General features: G+C 40.4%; 1 non-coding gene across 1 annotated transcript; it reads left to right on the top strand.

The window, feature by feature from the left end:
- The first annotated feature begins 8,108 nt into the window (after nucleotides 1-8,108).
- On the top strand, nucleotides 8,109-8,215 carry LOC127134158 (small nucleolar RNA R71). Its single transcript, XR_007807917.1, has one exon. It is a non-coding gene; the product is annotated as a small nucleolar RNA R71 (small nucleolar RNA).
- Nucleotides 8,216-22,260: the final 14,045 nt, after the last annotated feature.

Genomic DNA, 22,260 nt, shown 5'->3' with positions numbered 1-22,260 from the left:
TCCATGGTGGCGGGTCGTCGCTCATTTCTTCGCTGGCCTCGGGGAGATGTCTCTGCAGCGTACTCAGGAGGTGGCTGTGGCATTTCTCGGTCAAGTTCCTCTTCGACTTCATCTGCTCCATTATTAGGATCTCCTTTATTTGGCTCAGGGGCGTTCAGATCGAAAATCCAATTCACCATATTCTGCGGATCTGTACGGTTCCTGTTGGGCATGATGATGCTTCGAACTATCTTGTTTCTAACCACAGGATGGTACTTCCCGTCGTCTTTGGCCTTGAAGAGGTATGAGGAACGACAATAGTTGATGTTGAGGAACTCGGCTGGCAAGGTGGGTAAGTCGGCGAGCCAATCCCCCAGATTCAGACCTAGTGCTATGGAGGTGATGATTCCTCCAAAATAGAACGTTTGGCTGCCTCTCATGCATGCAACCTGTATGTTGGCCAATAGGAATGGGGTGGCATTGAATGCGATCGGGGTGAACACATAGTGAAGAAAGAAGAGCTCCTTAGAGTTTACCTTGTGATTGTTGACTCTTCCAAAAACCGTGTGCCCTAGGACTCGGTGGAAATATCTTATAGCTGGATTGTGGATGTAAGTTGCGTTGAGCGCATCCCAGCTTGCGACGTTCACGTTGGTAAGGCTATGCCACACTCCAAATGCTATTTCTGACCATCCGTCAGGGATACAGCAGTGAACTCCCTCTCCATGTCGGAAGCCAAGCATTCGCGCTATTTGAGTTTGGTTCAGGGAATACTCGGTACCGAACATTCTAAATGTGGCAACTCCTGTGAGAAACTGAGTTGCGCCAGGAGGGGTAATGTAGGAGAAAGAACTCAGGAATTCCAAGGCCAGCGCCTCATAAGTTGGTTGCGGGTTGGTGCAAAGCTGCGTCAAATTGGAGTTGTTCAGCATTCATTCCACGCCATCTGAAAGTCCCAGCTCCGTCACACATTCGTTATCAACATACCTCGTAGCTTGGACTAAACATTGATAGAACCTGAGGTAGTTGTCTCTCTGTCGCTCGTTGGCTTCTCCATTTCTGAATTCGATGTTTGAGAGGTCGGAAGCAGCTCTCTCTTGACGGGTCATTAGTGTGGTTTATGAAAATATAGGTTTTGGTGGGAGAGATGGATTTCGTGAGTTATAAGGTACTCACAAGTTTCTCGCTTAAAAGGTTGTGAAAAAAAGGGTTAATGGAGAAAAGAGTGGTGTGAGTGGGAAGGTTAAGGAAAGTAAGATGATTTGATGAGGAAGAAGAGAGGAAGTGCGCCTGTTTTTATAGATGCGCCCTCTGGATTCGTGACGATCGTCACAGGGGGGTTACGGTCGTCACACATAACGGTTGCGTAACAGTCGTCTGCAACGGTCATCTGTGGGTAATGGTCATCTGCATAATGTGTGACGGGCGTGGTGCATCCGTGACGGGCGTCACGCCTTTGTGACGGGCGTCACACTACATGTGACAATCGTCACATGCAACATTCATAATTTTTTGGTTTTTTGGAAAACAACAGTAACTCAGTAGTAATGATAGCATTAACACAATATGGCAACAATATAAAAGCAGTATGAAATTAATAGCAGTAAAAATAAAATGACTGGAAAATAGAATTTATTGTAGAAGCAAAAAGAAATAACAATATTGTTTAAATTAAATTAAATTGAAAGTTAAATGTAACATAAAAAAATAATAATGATAAAAGTGTTAAATAATAGCAATAAAAGTGCTCCCTCCCCACACTAAAACATAGCAGTGTCGTCATTGCTTTAATGTGAGTAGGAGAGGTCAGCGGTCGATGAAATCAGCCATGATTCTGTCCTAAAGCAGCTACAACCTGGTTCAAGTGATCAAACTGTTCGACGGTGACATCCATTAGGCCTAAGACATCAAGGCGCATGCTCTTTATTTCTTCTTTCACATTGGTAATGTCAGTGCGGAAACCATCCAGACGGGTAAGGATTATGGCAAGATTTTCTACATAGGATGGAAGTTCCGGTTCATCTATGTTATAGTAGTTTGGAGGGGTTTCAGGGTCAGATTCATCAACAGGGATAGGGTCATCTAAATACTCATATATAGGCGGTGTCTCAGGAGGTGAAGGTGGATCAATTGGGTGTTCATCTAAATCATAAAGCCAGTTATTTCGGTTATGAACACTTGTTCTCTCATGGTTTGGTAGGGTAAACAGCTGGACAACTTCGTTATTAGTTAGGTAATCAAAAGTATCCGGCCCAAGGTTTCCTATGATTCTACGGTCAAAGCAAAATTCAATGTCCATGGGTTGGATGTGTCCAAAACGGTACATGCTCGTAAAGTGGGCGTCTAAGTCCAATGGCATAAACTATCATGGTTACTAGGCCGCCTATTATGATTGGGGTGCGATTGTTCTTTGCAAGGTGAATGAATCTCTCCATCATAAATGTCACAACATTGACATGTCGACCTTGGTCGATACAGAGTAAGATGAAAAGTTCCTCTCGTGACACTATGATGTTGTTCTCTTCCTTTCCAAACAGGGTGTGGGCTAGTATTTTATGGAAGTAGCGGATAGCAGGGTTGTGTATCATTTGGGAGTGCATCTCGTTTGGGTTAGGGTTGTAGTCTCCAGTTAAACTACCCTAAAAGTAATCTAGGTCGATGTCATCGATTAATTCCTCCTGGCGGGTAGTGAAAATAAATGGGCCACTAGGAAATCCTAGGAGGTCAGCAAGGTCTCTACAGTTATAAGTGAAGTCCATACTAAACAACCTAAAAGAAATCAACCCTTTGTTGAGTCCGTAACCATGCTCGGGGTTGTAAACTAGGGAGCTAAGGAATTCTAGGGTGAGTTCACGGTAAGTGACAAACCTTCTCTTAATAGCAGCATTCTCCCATCCTAGCTGGTTAAACATAAACAAGATGCTATCTCGGATACCTAACCTATCCATGGTAGGTCCATCATACTATATGGATAAATCCATATCCTTCTGAGCTAAATAATCATAGCGCCTTATTTGAACTCTGCCTCTGAAAACTATATCTACTGGTTGCATGACGAAAGTTAGTGACTAACTAGTTATAAATTCGCCTGTTAATCAGTATCCAATCTTTCTAAGTTAGTAACTAGAAGCAACAAGTATTATTGCATAAAATCAAGAAAAAGGGAGCAAAAATACAGATGAAAGTCAAAGAAGGAAAATACTTAAAAAAGAAGATAACAAATTAAATAAAAGGCGGGTTGTCTCCCACTTAGCACTTTGTTTAATGTCGTAAGTTCGACAGTAACGTTGCGATGTACTAGTTTTGGGGTTGAGCAGGCAGCTCTATAAGTCTTAGACTATTTGAATAGTCTTTTTTGTCAATATTATGATAGTGTTTCAATCGCTTCCCGTTTACCATAAATGGTTCACTATTCCGACCTTTGATTTCCATCGCACCGCTTTTAAGGACTTTTGTGATTTCGAAAGGGCCTGACCACCTAGATTTAAGTTTTCCCGGAAAAAGCTTAAGTCTCGAATTAAATAGTAGTACTATGTCGCCGACATTAAACTCTTTCCTATATATACGTTTGTCGTGCCATTTTTTAGTTTGTTCTTTGTATATCCTGGCATTCTCATAGGCATTTAGTCGAAGTTCTTCCAATTCGTGAATGTCCAAAATTTGTTTCTCACCTGCGGAAGTATAATTTATATTTAGGTTCTTAATTTCCTAGTATGCTTTGTGTTCTAATTCCATAGGGAGATGACATGATTTACCGTAGACTAATTTAAAGGGTGTGGTCCCTATTGGGGTTTTGTAAGTTGTCCTATAGGCCCACAGAGCTTCGTTTAGTTTAGATGACCAGTCTTTTATGAATATTCTGACAGTCTTTTCTAGAATCTATTTGATTTCTCTATTCGAGACCTCGACTTGCCCACTGGTTTGTGGGTGATACGGTGTTGCCACACGGTGTTGGACTCCATACTTCAGAAGAAGTTTTCCAAAGATATTCGATATGAAATGGGAGCCACCGTCACTAACGACTAGTTTTGGCACACCGAATCTAGGAAAGATGATGTTCTTGAACAACTTAATCACTACTCGCGTGTCATTTGTCGGAGAAGCTACGACCTTGATCCATTTTGAAACATAATCGACAGCAACGAGTATGTACTTATTACCAAAATAAGATGGGAATGGTCCCATGAAGTCAATCCCCCACACATCAAAGACTCCCACTTCTAAGATGTTAGTTTGTGGCATTTCATCGCGTCTTGAAACGTTACCAGTGCGTTGGCACAGGTCGCAATTTATAACCGCATTATGGACATCTTTCCATAAAGTAAGCCAAAAGAGGCCCGATTGTAAGATCTTAGCGCAAGTTTTTGATGTGCTTGCGTGCCTACCATATGGGGCGGAATGGCAATGAGAGATTATGTCGTCTGTTTCATCCTCAGGAACACATCGACGGAAAATATCGTTGATACCTCTTTTGAAAAGCAGAGGTTCATCCCAGTAGTATTGTTTTAGATCATGAAAGAATTTCTTCTTTTGTTGATGAGATAGGTCCGGTGGAAGCACTCCAATAGCTAGGTAGTTGACAAAATCAGCATACCATGGCAGAGTTGGATTCACATGAATTTCTTCCATAGATTCTTCTATTTCAGTATCATTTATTGTTAGTTCAGACATGTCGCTTTCCATTTGGGCTATAAGTCGCTCGTAAGGGAAATCATCATTGATTGGAATTTGTTCAGGTTTATTCCCTTCGATTCGTGATAAGTGGTATGCTACTACGTTTTCAGTACCCTTCTTATCTTTTATCTCCAAGTCAAATTCTTGTAAGAGTAGGATCCATCTTAAGAGTCTTGGTTTAGCATCCTTCTTACTTAGAAGATATCTAATAGCGGCGTGGTCAGTATAGATAATGATTTTCTCCCCTACTAAGTAGAAATGGAATTTGTCTAAGGCGAACACAACGGCTAGAAGTTCCTTTTTAGTGGTGGCGTAGTTCATTTGGGCTGGATCTAGTGTCCTACTTGCGTAGTAGATAACATGAAGTTTTTTATCCTTTCTTTGTCCTAGTACTGCGCCTATGGCATAATCACTCGCATCACACATGATTTCGAAAGGTAATCTCCAGTCAGGTGGTTGCATGATAGGTGCGGTGATTAAAGATGTTTTTAATTGCTTAAACGCTGTTAAACATTTTTCATCAAAGATAAAGTCAGCGTCTTTCATTAATAAACCCGTAATTGGTTTGGTAATTTTCAAGAAATCTTTGATAAAATGTCGGTAGAAACCGGCGTGTCCTAAAAAGCTTCGTATTTCCCGTACGATTTTCGGAGGTTGAAGGTTCTCTATGATTTCGATCTTAGCTTTGTCTACTTCAATTCCTTTATCAGTTACTACGTGTCCTAACACGATTCCTTGTTGGACCATGAAATGGCAATTCTCCCAGCTCAAAACGAGATTCACCTTTACGCATCTTTCAAGTACCATTTCAAGGTTTGATAGACATCCTTCGAAGCTCTGCCCACAAACAGAAAAGTCGTCCATAAGGACTTCCATAATGTCGTCTATAAAATCAGCAAAGATTGACATCATGCATCTTTGGAATGTTGCGGGAGCGTTGCATAATCCAAATGGCATTCGTCGGTAAGCGAATGTACCATAAGGGCACGTGAAGGTTGTCTTCTCTTGGTCGTCAGGATGGATTGTAATTTGAAAGAATCCTGAATAACCGTCTAGATAGCAGAAGTGGGAATGCTTAGCCAATCGTTCAAGCATTTGGTCAATGAAAGGCAGAGGAAAATGATCCTTCAAAGTGGCTTTGTTTAGTTTTCAATAATCGATGCACATTCTACTTCTGGTCACAACTCTTTGCGCTATAGATTCGCCCTTCTCATTCTTAACAACTGTAACACCCCCTTTCTTGGGTACTACATGAACGGGGCTAACCCATTGACTACCGGAGATCAGGTATATGATTCCAGCATCTAGTAACTTTTTTACTTCATACTTGACTACAATAATTAAGATTGGGTTGATCCTTCTCTGGTGTTCTCTAGAGGTTTTACAATCTTCCTCCAGCATAATGCGATGCATACAGATAGAAGGACTTATTCCTTTTAGGTCGGTGATGTTGTAGCCTAACGCGGTTGGTTATTTTCTTAAGACATCTAGTAACTTTTTTAGTTTCCATGTGTCCCAAGTCAGCATTGACTATTACTGATCTTTTGAGTTCAGTGTCTAGGAATTCGTATCTTAGGTTCTTTGGTAGTGTTTTTAATTCCAAGTGTGGTTTGTTCGGGCATGGCATATGGTTGGGTTTAAGTGCTAAGCATTCACTTAGACTATCATTTTGGTATGGTTCACACCAATTATCATCTTCAAAGATTTAAGGGATTTGGATTTTCATTATATCGGAATATGTGGTTTCTTGCATCTCCATCTCTCTTACGCACTCGTCTATGAAATCAAGTAGATAACAGGTATCGTCTATAGCTGGAGCTTGTAAGAATTGTGTCAAGATGAATTCAACCTTTTCTTCTCCAACTTGGAATGTTAGTTTACCTCTTTTCACGTCTATTATGGCTCCGACGGTGGCTAAGAATGAGCTTCCTAATATAATAGGTGTACTGGCATCTTCTTTGACGTCCACGATTATGAAGTCTGTAAGAATGTAGAATTGTCCTACACGTACTGGGACATTCTCTAGTATATCGATAGGATATTTGATTGAGCGGTCAGCTAATTGAACAAACATCTTGGTTGGTCTTAGTTCTCCCATGTTGAGCCTTTTACAGATGGTTAAGGGCATTACACTAATGCTCGCTCCTAGGTCACATAGAGCTTTGTCTATGATGAATTTTCCAATGACACAGGGTATGGAGAAACTACCTGGATCTTTTAGTTTGGGAGGCATGTTATTTTGGATTATTGCGCTACACTCAACAGTAAGTGTAACTGTTTCATTATCCTCGATCTTTTTCTTATTGGATAGGATCTCCTTAAGAAATTTGGCATATGAGGGCATTTGTGTGATGGCTTCTGTAAAGGGAATTGTAATGTTTAGTTACTTCAGAAGTTCAACAAATTTCCTAAATTGCCCTGCAGTTTTAGAATTTGTGAGTCTTTGAGGATACAGAATGGGTGGTTTATAAGGTGGTGGAGGCACATAAGATTTTTCTTTCTCTTCAGCCTCTCGGGTATTATCTTCCTTCTCATTCGGTTCACTTACCTCCTCAATTGTGGTTTTGTCTGGTTTTTGGTACATGGTAGGATTTTGGAGTCTTGGATCTACGGGTCCGTATATTTCTTTTCCACTCCTTATTATAACGGCATTTGCATGTCCTTTTGGATTAGGTTGCGGCTGTCCAGGAAATGTGCCAGAGGGAGCGGCAGTAGATGCTTGTTGTTGAGCCACTTATGAAATCTGTGTTTCAAGCATTTTGTTGTGGGTGGCTAAGGCGTCTACTTTTCTCGCTAGTTGTTTAAGTTGCTCACTAGTATATATGTTTTGGTTCAAGAAGTCTTTGTTTGTCTGAGCTTGGGTAGCTATGAAGCTTTTCATCATTAGTTCAAGGTTGGACTTCCTAGGCATGTCAGGAGCATTATTAGCTGGCTTTTAATATCCAGGAGGAACAACGGGTGCTTGGCCAGGTGTATATAGGGTGTTATTATTCTTATACGAAAAGTTAGGATGATTTTTCCAACCTGGGTTGTAGGTATTCGAATAAGGATTTCCTTGTGCGTAATTCACTTGACTGGTTGGGAATCCTGCTAATATCTTAAATTTTGGTGCACTGTGTCTAGGAGTTCCACATAACTCACAGTTTGGAGTCACGGCAGCCACGGTGGTTGCGGGTGGTATGGTCAAGTTGTCTAACTTTTGAACAAGGGCATCTACTTTTGCATGGACGTGGTCAAGGCTACTGATTTCGTATATTCCACCTTTTGTTTGGGACTTTTCTACTGGAGTTCTTTCACCTCCCCATTGGCAATGGTTTTGGGCCATGTTTTCAATGAGTTGATAGGCTTTGTTGTATGGTTTGTCCATAAGTGCACCACCCGCGACAACGTCTACTGTCGGTCTTGTGTTATACAGAAGCCCATTGTAAAATGTGTAAATGATCACCCAGTCTTCGAGACCGTGATGTGAACATATCCTCATCATGTCTTTGCATCTCGCCCACTCGTCGTAGAGAGATTCTACATCTTTTTGTTGAAATCCATTGATTTGAGCTCTCAGCATAGCAGTTTTGCTTGGCGGAAAATATCAGGATAAGAAAACGTTCTTCAGTTCTTCCCATGTTGTAACTGAGTTGGATGGCAAGGATTGTAATGAAGCCCAAGTTCTGTCTCTTAGTGAGAAAGGAAAGAGGCGTAGTCTTATCGCATCTTGAGATACACCATTCGCCTTCACTATGTTTGCGTACTGCACAAACTTGGTCATATGTTCATTAGGGCCGTCTGTAGGATTTCCAGCAAATTGATGTTGTTGGACGGCTGATAATAATGAGGGTTTCAACTCGAAATCCTTTCGATTGATAGCAGGGGCAACAATGATGTTGTGAGGTTCTTGCTGGGACGGGGTAGCGTAGAACTTAAGAGGACGATTCTGTGGATCTACTGCAGCCATGGTTGCTTTTTCAACTGGTTCAACAGTAGGAAAGAAGATATCGGGAATATTGTACCTTTGCTGGTACTCTAGTATTCAGCGTCTTAAATATAAGAAACACTCTAATTCAATGATTGGTGGTGCTAAGTTATCGCTTTGTGAGCAAGTACTTGGCATACAATCGGGGGAAATAAGGGAAAGGAGATTAGTTTTTACCTTAGTCTATACCGTGCAACGAAAGAATCGCACTATTTGACTAAATCAGGTCCCCGACAACAACGCCAAAAACTTGATATGTCTCGTGATTGGATATAGAATATAGTCTATCGGGTACTTGACTGCAAGTGCACAGTCCAGTCGTTTTAGTTTTAAAAGATATCGAACCCACAAGGATCGATGGTCAAACTAATGCTACCGACGTTACTATGTTTAGCTAGGGGAATGATTTTTAGAAGTTTGGTTGAAGAAAATTAAATCTAAGGGAAGTTAAGTTTTAAGAAAATATTAAAGAAGGATATCAGTATGCAACGCATTAATCGTCAGGGATTCGATAAGTCACTGGTGTATAATTTAAGTGTAGCGGTGTATTCGTCGCTATATGATTTATTAATTAAACCATAAGCAAAGCATACAATGAATTCGAGTCGCCACCGCACTTTTATTTATCCAAAGGACTGGCTAAAAAGCGAACAAAAGCCTAAGAAGTTTTACACGTAGAAAACTAATGAAAAGATCAGAGAGTCTGGGTAAGGGGTAAATTACGCAATGGGAAGGTGTTAGGCACCCATCACGTCCTAGGTACTCCTAGGGAGCCCTTTTCACACTTGTTGTATAAAAATTGTTATTTGTTATGAAATATTTATTGTGCAAACATGATTGGGATGATGAGAAAAGAATATACAATTTTTATTATTTTTGTGTTCGAACGGATGAACCCGTTGCCTACGTACCTTCCATCAAAGGTAAGGATCAAAACGCCGTAGTTCGGCTAAAAGATTTCCAAAAGTTAGTGGATTCAATTTTAAACACAAGCCCTAAGGTCTTACGTTATCCACGGGAGAAAACTCAACCTTATACAAGCGACAAGTCCACCATGTGAGAACAACTTCAACTTGCTAGTGAGGGGTTAACCCTATAATAAGCAAGGAAGACTTACAATTCAATCAACTAAGGACAAATAGGTGAGATTAACATCAACCAACTAGGATAAATCAAACCTATGGCTAATGTATGAAAACTTAAGCAAGAATGGACAAAGCCACAAAACCATTGAATGGGTGAAGTTAATTGATTATGATTATTCACAAAAGGAGGGTCAAAGTATGTTTAAGATTGATTCAAAAGAAGTATTATGAAATGGAGTTTGAAAAAGTCAAGGACTTCGGGTCCAGGTTTTTAATTTAAAAGCATGAAGATGTTTGCACAATATTTATCTCAAGTTTTGAAAGCAATGTGTGAAAAGGTTTAGGACACAATGGATGAATGGATGAGGATGGAGTGTAAAACTTCCTAGAAGGTTCACCTCTTGAAATCATATAGAAGATGACTCAAGTGTGTCCTTTGGAATAGCAATAAGCAGTCAAAATAAGCAAACAAATGATATCGGATGCCACTCAATGGCCTTACTCCAATCTCACAAACAAAAGCGGATACCGGATACCAATAGATGGATTTACACCAATCTCCTAAACAAAGAAACCAGGATGTCGGAAGCCAATAGATGGACTTACTCCAATCTCCTAAAACAAAACGAAACTTGGATACCGGATGCCAATCTGTCTGGGCTTATACCAATATCCAACATATGATCATAGGAAAGCAAATGCCAACTTGCAGGGACTTACAATTGCATCCTCACATACAACAAATGCAAATGCATCAAGCAAAGAGAAGATGAGTGGCCAATGAGATGGTCTTATACTCACTTCCATATCATAGGAACAATGGCCAATGGATGGTCTTACAATCGTCCTCAATGGGCAAACGACAAAGATATGTCACAGAGACAAATGAAATGATCATGCACTAATGAGTAATTGATGATGATAAATGCACAAAGCATGCAAGCAGACATGTGTGTATGAGGTAAGCAATCAATCAATTAAAGTCATTCAGCACACACTATAACCAAACAATCAGGCTCACACAAAAGGGTTAGGCATTGAAGCCAACTGGAATAGGGTTAATGGTGTTCTTAACCTTGCCATCGAGGGGCTAAGGTGAAGCAGATGAAAAGATATGAGGGGTGTGCCTCATTGCTCTTATCCCTGGCCAGGGAGAGCATTTGAATATCAGAAGGTGTGGGAGTTCAGAAAGTAGGAACTCTCTCCACAGATTATTGACTCGATAGATCTTGGGTTTTTACTCACTATGCATCAACACAAGTAGTGTGAGCAAGGTGAGTGACTCACAGAATAGTAGGAGATAGGCTACATATCTCTTGGATTCTACCAATTGCCTTATTTAAAGGACTTTTCCTGCTTGGGACAAATGTAAACACACACAAGCATTGCCTCTTAAGGAGGACTTCAGACAGTTGCCTGGCCAAGTAACAGGCCAGGTCTTCCAGACTACATGAAGATAAGAAGTTATACCTCAATGCAAATTGCTATTAAGCAAAGCAAAGCAAGTTCTTAAAGAACTATAAGCAACTAAAGGTACCTGAAACCAGTCAGACGACATCAGTATACAATTCAAAGTTAAATCAAAATGAGATAGAGATCAACAGTCAACACAATCAGTTAAATGTGCAATGCACAAAGCTCAAAGCATGTGACCCAAGCAACCTACAAAACAAACAAGTTAGTTCATGATAATCAATCAAGCTCATTCAATTTGTAATGATCTCTTTGAAACATTTGTTGCTTAACCTGAAACAACAAACTTAAACATGAGCAACATGACCACTAGGACAAGCCTAGGGTCAAAAAGAGATAAGAAAATCAAAACAGCAAGTGACAAGTGTCCAAAATCAAGTTCGAACAATCAAGAAACAAACTCAATTGGTTCCATGTTCATATCAATCATCATCATCATTTTATAAGCAAATTAGGTCAAAGCATGTCATATAGAAGCTCAAAGAAGTCAACAGAATGTTTCAACTCAAATCCAATCTCAAACATCTCAATAAATTCTCAAATAATTCATGATCAAACATCATCCATAACATGATAAGCATATCAAATTTCAGCTCATTTGGATAAAGGGAAGTTGGTCAATGAAAATCAGAAAGTCAAAGCAAGTTCAAGCAAGCTCAAAGAAGTCAACCAAACATACACCAACTTCAATAAATCATAAATCAGTGACAACATATGAGAAATGAATGGGACTAAAACCATGATGAACCTTAAGATGTCTACTAATCACATGTCAAATTTCAAGTCCATCCAATTAAGTATGAGAATTTCACAAATCAAATGAGAACATGTGTCACAAAAAGTCAACAAATGACCAAACAGGGGAGAAATTATCAAACAAAATGGAAATGCCATCAATAATTCCATAAAAATTCACATGTAAACTAGACATCCACAAGTGACTTCATGCAAAAATTCAAACCAATTTGAGTTAAATAAGTATGGTAATTAAAATCATGAAGTTGGACATGAATGGTGTGACACAAATTGTCAAACCCCTATTCAAAAAAACATAACTCCACAACCAGCAATGATAAATTCACAAACTCTACACCAAAATCACCATGAACATGTCTAGTTTATGCACAAAAAATTTGGGAAGCATTGGATAATGTATCATCATTTCACAATCAATTTGGTAAGACATACATAAAATGGACCACATGAACAAACCCTAGCACATTTTAAAATCCACACATGCAAAAAATCTGGAAAAATTATCATAAAAAACTAGAGATCAAGAGGAGCAATCCACAAAAAATCCCATCAAAATTGGATTAAAATTGAAGAACGTATGATTTTTCTAAGATTGGCCATCAAAATGAAATAAAAATTGAGAAAATAAAATGATTTAATGAAATATTAAAACGGGAATGGCATTTTCGTAAATAGGGGAGTCACTAAGTGAAACGCTGCGTTTCACTTAGTGAGGTGGCGTGCAGTGATTTATACATGGCAATGGAATAGTGTTTCTCATGCAGAACAAAAATTTCCAGCAACCAAACGCGACCTGGGTTCAACATTTTAGGGTTTATGTTTACTGTTCATCATCATCATCAATCGTGATGAATTTTTTTTCCAGAATTTGGCAACAAGCATAACATTCGAACCAGCAAACCATGCACATCACAAATCCAACCATAATTTTCACTAAATCGAGCTATCAAGAAAGAACTAAGCACAAACATATTTGACAACACAACTTTGAATCCATGTATCTCTCTCAATATGCAACCATTCTTCACGATTTAAAGCTCAAAATAATCAGCATGGCAAGGTCTTCATAAAGCATAGCATGATTTTGAAAAATGAGAGTGTCGAAAATCTTACCAGATTCGAAGAACAATGATGATTTGTGGTTTTCTGGCCGTGCCAAGTAGAAACAGAAGTCCAATGAGGTCCCAGAAGATGAATGGAAGAAGGGTTTTAGCTCAACAATGTTGGGTTATGCTCAAATCAAAAGCTGCCATGGAAGAGAGCTTAATGGAACAATGATGCTTCCTTGCTTACAGTTGGAAGATGATGCTCACAAATTCTCCAAGAATGTTGGTATGTGATGAAGCAACCAACAGGGCACGAGTTCCTTTGGGGTTTTTTCAGAAAAATTCAAGTGTAGAAAATTGAGTGTTTGAGAGAGAATGAAATTTTTGATCTGTTTGTGAAGTGTGGCTAGGGTTTCCTCAGCAGGAAATGTGAAATATATACTGTGTTTAGCATGGCTTAAGTTTGGTTAATGAATGGTTAATTGCATTTAGCTCAAAAATGGAGTGTTTTTGGTTAATTGATGGATTTCACTTAAGTTGCATGTCCATGTGCTACAGCTGCGAAAATGGGCCTTTCCTTTTTAATTCAAGTCAACTAAAAAATGCCATTTTGATTGGTTGAGTTTTGGTAAAATGTGATGAAGGATTTGGATAGAGCACATCAAATATGACTTGTAGCAAAAAACCTCACTCAATTTGGCCAAATGGTTTGGAAGATATGGCACTTTGAAGTTCAAAAAATTTTGAGAATGATTTGATCATAACTTGCTAACCACACATGAGAAATGAGTGTTCTTGGACTTTTTGAAAATGGGAGAATAAGATCTTCAACTTTCATGTTGGGCAAAAATTCATTTGAAGCTTGTATGATGATGTAATTTGGAGGAGAAGAACTTTCCATTTTTGGCAAATTCCAATTACAGGTCAACTTTCTATTTTTGGAAATTTCTTGTCTGACTTCAAATTCTTCACTGTGGATGTTTGACATGTTATATGAGGCTTATATGGACATGAATGAGACTTCTCAGACCAATTCCCATCATCAAATCACTGATTAAATGCACAGTTGACCACAGTTGACTTTGCTAGGGTTTTGGTTGACTGAACCATGTTCTGATGAATTCCAAACCCCTACCACTTGATATCTTGATCCAAAATGATGTCACAACTCATATGAAATCTTGATGAATGATCATGGTGCCCAAATTCTTCAAGAATGGCCACCATCCATTGCTCAATGGCTGATTTGACTGTTTGACCTAGTTTGCTTCATCTGCAAGTAACATGGTTAGATGACAATATTTTTGTACTTTTGTTTAATAGACAGATTAAAAGCAATGATATACAAATGTAAAACATGCTTGGTGATCAAGAATCACACTCACAAGATAACCCACCCACTAGGAGGGAAGCAAAGGTGCACAAAGATCCTTGAGGCAATGATATGGTATGATATGATGCCATGAGGGATCTTAGGGACAAAATTGGGGTCTTACAGATGCCCCTATTTAAGGTCATTCTAGCCGGAGAAGTGAAGTCTAGAAATCTTCATCTCGACGCGGTAGAATGGGCTTAAATAACAGTAATGAGACAAATTTTGGTCCCTAAGAGACCTCATGATGCAAATGTATGTATGCAAAAGACACAACTCTGTGGGGAATATGGTTCACACAGAAGAAAAGACGATCCATCGGAGTAATACACTCACCAGGAACAGAGACTCTAACAAGACTCTCATTGGGGATAGTAAAAGAAAAAAGAATGCGTGAGCAGGACACGACTTCAAGTTGGGGAAAAACAAAACTGACATAGCGTGAATAAGACACGACTCTGGTTAGGAGATAACAGAAATCAGACTGGAGACCTCACTGGGGAGTGAAGGACTCACACTGGGGAAAAGAATTCCAAAGGAAAATAAATCCATTGGAGAGACACAAGCTGACTCCTGGGGAGAAGCAACAGAAAACTTCACTGAGGAAGTACCAAAGAAATGAAGTGTTACCGGTATAAGGGTAACAAACTCAGGAAGAATGAATATCTAAGAAAGGTATAAGGGTGAGAGATATCAATCAACCAAACATCTGAGAAATACCTGGAAAAGGTACATAAACTCAGGAAAATCTGACTCCACAAGGGACCAAAGTCAAAATAGGGAGCAGAAAGGAAGGAACACCAAGGATATCGGGTTGTAGGTATGAAACAGGTGACCGACCAAGGCGTGAGTTGGTGTGTGTTCCAAAACACTCATCATCCTGAAGAGAGCGAAAGCAAACTTGTTTATAGGATGGATATTTGATTCTATAAAGAATGCAAATCTTACTCAGTTGGGGAAATAAACAAAGTGTTCGACAAAAGACTGCATGAGATATATTATCTATAGCCGTCAAAACGTAGATAATGTACTCGCATGGAAAATTATCCTGAACCGGGTTGTAGGTTGTTTATAGGATAAAAATCCGAAATCGTGAATTGGTTTGTGTTCCAAAACACTCATCATCCTGAAGAAAGCTAGAATAGCAGACTTGTTTATAGGACGGACGTTCGATTCCACAAGGAATACGAAACTTACTCTGCGGAGAAAACAATCAAAAGATTGACCCAAGAGTGAACGAGATATAATATCCATTGCCGTCAGAACGTGGATAGAATACTCACATGGAAGATTATCCTGAACCGGGTTGTAGGTTGTTTATAGGATAAAATCCGAAGACGTGAATTGGTTTGTGTTCCAAAACACTCATCATCCTGAAGAAAGCTAGAACAGCAGACTTATTTATAGGACGGATATTCGATTCCACAAGGAATACGAATCTTACTCGACTGGGGAAGATCAACAAAGGACTCCAACCAAAGAGCGCATGAGAGATATTGTTCATTACTGGCAAACCGTGAATAATATACTCGAAAGGAAGAGACACCAGAGATACCGAAGTATATAATAGGTGGCTAACCAAAAAGAGAGACAATCGATACCAAGCATACGGGTAAATGAAAGACAATCTCAAAGGATTAATTGCAAGCATCCGGCAATTATCCGACAACAAAGAAATATTCGATTCCGCAAAGGGAAAAAGCGAATCTTACTCGACCAGGGAAACACGAAAGGCTTCGACTGAAGAGTACATGAGATATATTATTCATAGCCGTCAAAATGTGAATAATAACCTCGCATGGAAGATTATCCTTAACCGGGTTGTAGGTTGTTTATAGGATAAAATCCGAAAAGAAAGGCATCGGGATACCAAACTACGTATATAATGATGAACAATCAAAGGGAGCAACAAACATTACTAACAAGAGGGTAAATGAAAGAAGGCTCGCTGGGAATGCATTGATGAAAATCAATGATCCGGGGAACACAATCACTGACAAACGGTGAAAGGACCCGCTGGGGATAAAATTGCTAGCATACGACAATTATCCACAAAAGACTTGCTAGGGATATAAGTGCTTATCTGAGCAACTTATCCAAGCGAAAGGAAGATCAACATCAAGTATTGAATGAAGATAACCACAAAGAGGGGATTGTCATCGGTTGGGATGAACAACAAAATTAACTCTGCAAGTGGAGAAAACAGGGTTTATGACTACCGGTTCGTAGGTAGAAAAACCGCATAGATAGGACTTACGACTGCTGGTTTGTAGGCAGAGGGCCAAACTCTGGTGGGGATAACCACAAAATTAGGGTTTACATCTACCGAATACGGGGTAGAAAACCAACAACTCCGCGTGGGGATAGAACAAATCACAAATCCGCACGGGAAACCAAAATAGGGCTTATAGCAAACCACAAACTGCCGGAGAGCAGGAAAATAGGATTTACAACTACCGACTGTTAGGTAGAAAACCAAAACTACTCCGCTGGGGAACAACCCACTGGGAAGCACAAGACTTTTGACAAATAGCCAGTTCGGGAATAATCCGAAAAGACAGACTGAATCAAGACATGTCCTAATGAGGATGTAACTCAAATAGGAAAATCTGTCCCAATATATGTGTTGGGAGAAAACGGAAGAAACCGTCATCCACGAGGATATATCTCAGTGGGGAACTGCAGAAGGACAGACAATAGACACTTTCTGCTTACGGGGCTGACTCTATATGGAGAGATTTAGACACCCGACATCTGCTAGGGGAGATCTATTAGGGATCTGCATCACCCGTTGCAGGAGACACAACAATCAAAAGATATATGGCAAACAATGCAACATGAATATCTGAATGTTTATGAATATGCATGAATATGCATGATTTTATGTTTAATGAATGCTGACAAAACAGACAATTCTAACACAAACAGGTCCAGGAATCAAACGCCCGGTATTATACTTCCAGGGGAAAACCAACTGGAAAGCCAATCTGCTGGAGATCTATATGCTGAGAAACGAAGATCTGCGGGTACTGCTGAGGAAGCAGAGAATCAGAGATATCGGGAAACCAAATCTCCGAGTGACGGATCAGCAAACAACCCGATCAGGGCACAAAAAGTCACAACGAGCCAGAACAGCCACCAAGACTAATCTGTAGGAGAACAAGAGAAGTCCCAAAGTATCTGCAGGGGATCTCAGTGTCAACTGAGAAATAAACGGTGCGTTGCATAAGCACGAACTGCTGTAGAAGCAACTCCACATAACTCCGCTGGGGAACGACCCACTGAGGGAGAATGTATCATACAAGTAGATTCTGCAACAAGCCACTCTACTTGGGGAGAATACACAAAGCAAACTGATCGCAACAAGTAGATTCTGCAATATAAGCCACTCTAATGGGGATCACAAGCAGTCAGGAAATTAATCCGTTCTCTGAATGCTAGAGCCATCATCCGACCATACTGGGGATTGAAGGAGTATTCAACAGGCGAAACTGCCACAACAAACGTTCTGCAGACTATGCTGAGGAAAAGATGGTTGAAATACTGGGATGTCAACCCAATCAACCACTGAATAAGAAAATAAATCCTGCTCTGCTGAGGAGAACAAACACTCTGATAGAGAGACAGCAACAACTCTACAGACGACTTCGCCGGGGGAAAGGTAAAGTACCGGGTATCAAACCGCCAACTTACCGAGTCTTTTAAAAGGAAAACGACCGTGCTGAGGAAACAGACAACTCTGCTGGCACCTGCACTGGGGAGAGTGACAACAACTCTGCTTGCGAATGTGCTGAGGAGACAAATAAAGTCTGGGGATGTCGACCCACTGGAGAAAGTGACGGGGCGCCAGGATGACAAACCAATCAACCGCTGAAACTCACAAGGGAACATCCATGCTAGGGAAGATTGCTGCTGGAGAAAACGAAGTCTTCAACAACACTCTGCTTGCGACTATACTGGGGAACAACCCCAACAACAACTCTGTTTGAGGAACAACCCCAACAAAGATCTGAAGAAAGAAGATACAACCAAACCCGGAATATGAACAAATGTCTTACCTGTTGGAAATCATGCCACCCTCGGGAGAGCACTGAGATATTCTTGAGTATCCTTTCAATATTGTGAATGTTCACTTTGTTTAAAACAATATTTTTGAAAAATTTATTTGTTTAAAACAATGACATTTTATCAATTTAAAACATGCAAAACATTTGTTGAATTGAAACAAATAAGAATGTGAATAATTGGATAAAAAGCTCAAATTGATTTGATGGAATGGTAGCCTGCAAATGGCAAGACTCCATAGATCTGTACAAATTTGAAATCAGTGATATATATTGGAAGAGGGCTACATTGAACATAATGATCCTTTCTCTACCAATTTGAAACTCGATGTATCCGAAGCTTCGGTTGACGACGAATCGAGAATCTTCTGACGAAATGACGACTGGTGAAACAAAAAGTCTTGTCAGGATGCAGTCACTTGCCAAATCCCTAATTTTTGCCTAGATTGCCCCAGGGTGAGGTACTCAATCTAGCGGGATGCAAATATTCTCTTTTTTTTCAAGTCTCTAATTTTTGCCTGAATTACCCTTGCGGGTTCTCCACCGAGACGCTCATTTTTGCCTAAGCCGCCCTTTCGGGTTTTCAACTTAGCGAGCTATTCTGTTTTTTTTATTTGCATATACTTTTTTTTCTAGGCAAAGTATCTCTTAACTGCATCTGAATTCACAGGACGAATGAAATCCTCCCCATCCATTGTTGTAAGCATCAAAGCTCCGCCTGAAAAGGCTCTCTTAACAACATATGGACCCTCGTAGTTTGGAGTCCACTTGCCCCTGGAATCGGGCGCGAAAGACAAAACTTTCTTGAGTACGAGGTCACCTTCTTGGAACACACGAGGCTTGACCTTCTTATCGAATGCTTTCTTCATTCTCTGCTGATATAACTGACCATGACACATGGCAGTTAATCGCTTCTCTTCGATCAAATTCAGTTGGTCGTAACGACTCTGAATCCATTCAGCATCAGTCAACTTGGCTTCCATCAAGACTCTCATTGATGGGATCTCCACCTCTACTGGGAGAACAACTTCCATGCCGTAAACAAGAGAGAAAGGGGTTGCCCCTGTCGAAGTGCGTACAGACGTACGATATCCATGCAAAGCAAATGGCAGCATCTCATGCCAATCTTTGTACGTGACAGTCATCTTCTGGATAATCTTCTTGATATTCTTATTAGCAGCTTCAACAACCCCATTCATCTTAGGTCTGTAGGGAGAGGAATTATGGTGTGCAATCTTGAATTCAGCGCACAACTCATCCATCATCTTATTATTCAGATTAGATCCATTATCAGTAATGATCCTCTCTGGCACACCATAACGGCAAATCAGCTGGTTTTTGATAAACTTCACAACCACCTGTCTGGTCACATTCGCATACGAAGCGGCTTCAACCCATTTGGTGAAGTAATCAATTGCTACGAGAATAAATCTGTGTCCGTTGGACGCTTTCGGCTCAATCATGCCGATCATGTCGATTCCCCACATAGAGAAAGGCCATGGTGATGAAATCACATTCAGAAGTGTCGGAGGAATATGAATCTTATCCGCATAAATTTGACACTTGTGACATTTCTTCACATACTTGCAACAGTCAGACTCCATTGTCAGCCAATAGTAGCCTGCTCTCAACATCTTCTTAGCCATGGCATGTCCATTGGAGTGAGTACCAAATGAGCCCTCATGGACCTCAGTCATCAATAGGTTTGCTTCGTGTCTATCCACGCATCTGAGCAAAACCATATCGAAATTTCTCTTATACAGCACTTTACCACTGAGGTAGAAACTGCCTGACAACCTTCTCAAAGTTTTCCTATCTTTCACAGATGCCCCAGGCGGGTATATCTGGTTCTGGAGGAAATTCTTGATATCAAAATACCAAGGCTTGTCATCTTTCACTTCTTCGATTGCAAATATGTGAGCTGGTCTGTCCAAGCGCATCACAGTAATATTGGGGACATCATTCCACCATCTGACCACAATCATGGAAGCAAGCGTAGCAAGAGCATCTGCCATCCGATTATCCTCTCGAGGAATGTGATAAAATTCAACTTCTGTGAAGAAAGTTGAAATTCTCCTTGCGTAATCTCTATACGGAATGAGACCAGGTTGATTCGTCTCCCATTCTCCCTTGATCTGATTAACAACCAGGGCCGAATCACCATACACATCAAGATACTTGATTCTCAAATCAATGCATTTTTCAAGTCCCATAATACAGGCTTCATACTCTGCCATATTATTCGTGCATTTGAAAGTTAGCCTTGCTGTAAACGGAATGTGTGAACCTTGAGGAGTAATGATCACTGCCCCAATTCCATTTCCATATTGATTAACAGCGCCATCAAACACCATCGTCCATCTGGAACCAGGTTCCGGACCTTCATCAAGTGTAGGCTCATCGCAATCTTTCATCTCCAAATACAGAATTTCCTCATCAGGGAAATCATACTGAACAGATTGATGATCTTCGATCGGCTGGTGCGCTAAATGGTCAGCCAAGATACTACCTTTGATAGCTTTTTGAGCTCGATACTCAACATCATACTCGGACAACAACATCTGCCAACGGGCAATCCTCCCAGTTAAAGCAGGCTTCTCGAAGATATACTTAATTGGATCCATTCTGGATATCAACCAAGTTGTATGATTTATCATGTACTGGCGCAACCGCTTAGCAGCCCAAGCTAAAGCACAACACGTCTTCTCAAGCATAGAGTACCGAGACTCACAATCAGTAAACTTCTTACTGAGGTAGTATATAGCAAATTCCTTCTTCCCTGATTCATCTTGTTGACCGAGTACACAACCCATAGAGTCTTCAAGAACTGTCAAATACATAATCAGAGGTCTTCCTTCCACAGGCGGAGACAATATCGGAGGTTCAGACAGATATTCTTTGATACTATCGAAAGATTTCTGGCAATCCTCGGTCCAATCATGAGACTGATCTTTCCGGAGGAGCTTGAATATCGGCGCACATGTGGCAGTCATGTGGGATATAAACCTGGAAACGTAATTTAAGCGGCCAAGAAAACCTCGGACTTGCTTCTCAGTTTTGGGTGCAGGCATCTCTTGTATTGCTTTGACCTTTGCAGGATCAACCTCAATACCTCTTTCGCTTACCACAAAACCCAACAATTTGCCAGAACGGACTCCAAATGTACATTTATTCGGATTCAGGCGAAGTTTAAACTTCCTCAAACGCTGAAAAAGCTTCAACAAATGCTCAATATGCTCAACTTCCGTTCGGGACTTAGAAATCATATCGTCAACATAGACCTCTATCTCCTTGTGCATCATATCATGAAACAAGGTAGTCATAGCTCGTTGATACGTGGCTCCGGCGTTCTTCAAACCGAAGGGCATCACTCGATAACAGAATGTTCCCCAAGGTGTGATGAATGTTGTCTTCTCCATATCTTCGGGTGCCATCTTGATTTGATTATATCCGGAAAATCCGTCCATAAAGGAAAAGACTTTGAATTTAGCTGTGTTGTCTACCAACATGTCAATGTGTGGTAGAGGAAAATCATCTTTCGGACTAGCTTTATTCAAATCTCTATAATCGACGCACATACGGACTTTTCCGTCTTTCTTAGGAACAGGCACAATATTGGCCACCCATTGAGGATATGTAGAAGTCACCAGAAACCCCGCATCAATTTGCTTCTGAACTTCCTCTTTGATCTTCACTGCCATATCTGGATGAGTTCTTCTGAGCTTCTGCTTCACAAGCACGCACTCAGGCTTCAAAGGCAGGCAATGTTGCACAATATCTGTATCTAAACCCGGCATGTCTTCATATGACCAAGCAAAGATGTCTGAATATTCTCGTAGCAAGC

The sequence above is a fragment of the Lathyrus oleraceus genome, chromosome 3 (genome assembly GCF_024323335.1).
Source record: "Lathyrus oleraceus cultivar Zhongwan6 chromosome 3, CAAS_Psat_ZW6_1.0, whole genome shotgun sequence".
NCBI lineage: Eukaryota > Viridiplantae > Streptophyta > Magnoliopsida > Fabales > Fabaceae > Lathyrus > Lathyrus oleraceus.
Note: the sequence above shows the minus strand (reverse complement) of the source record. Positions and strands in the feature narration are given on the sequence as shown.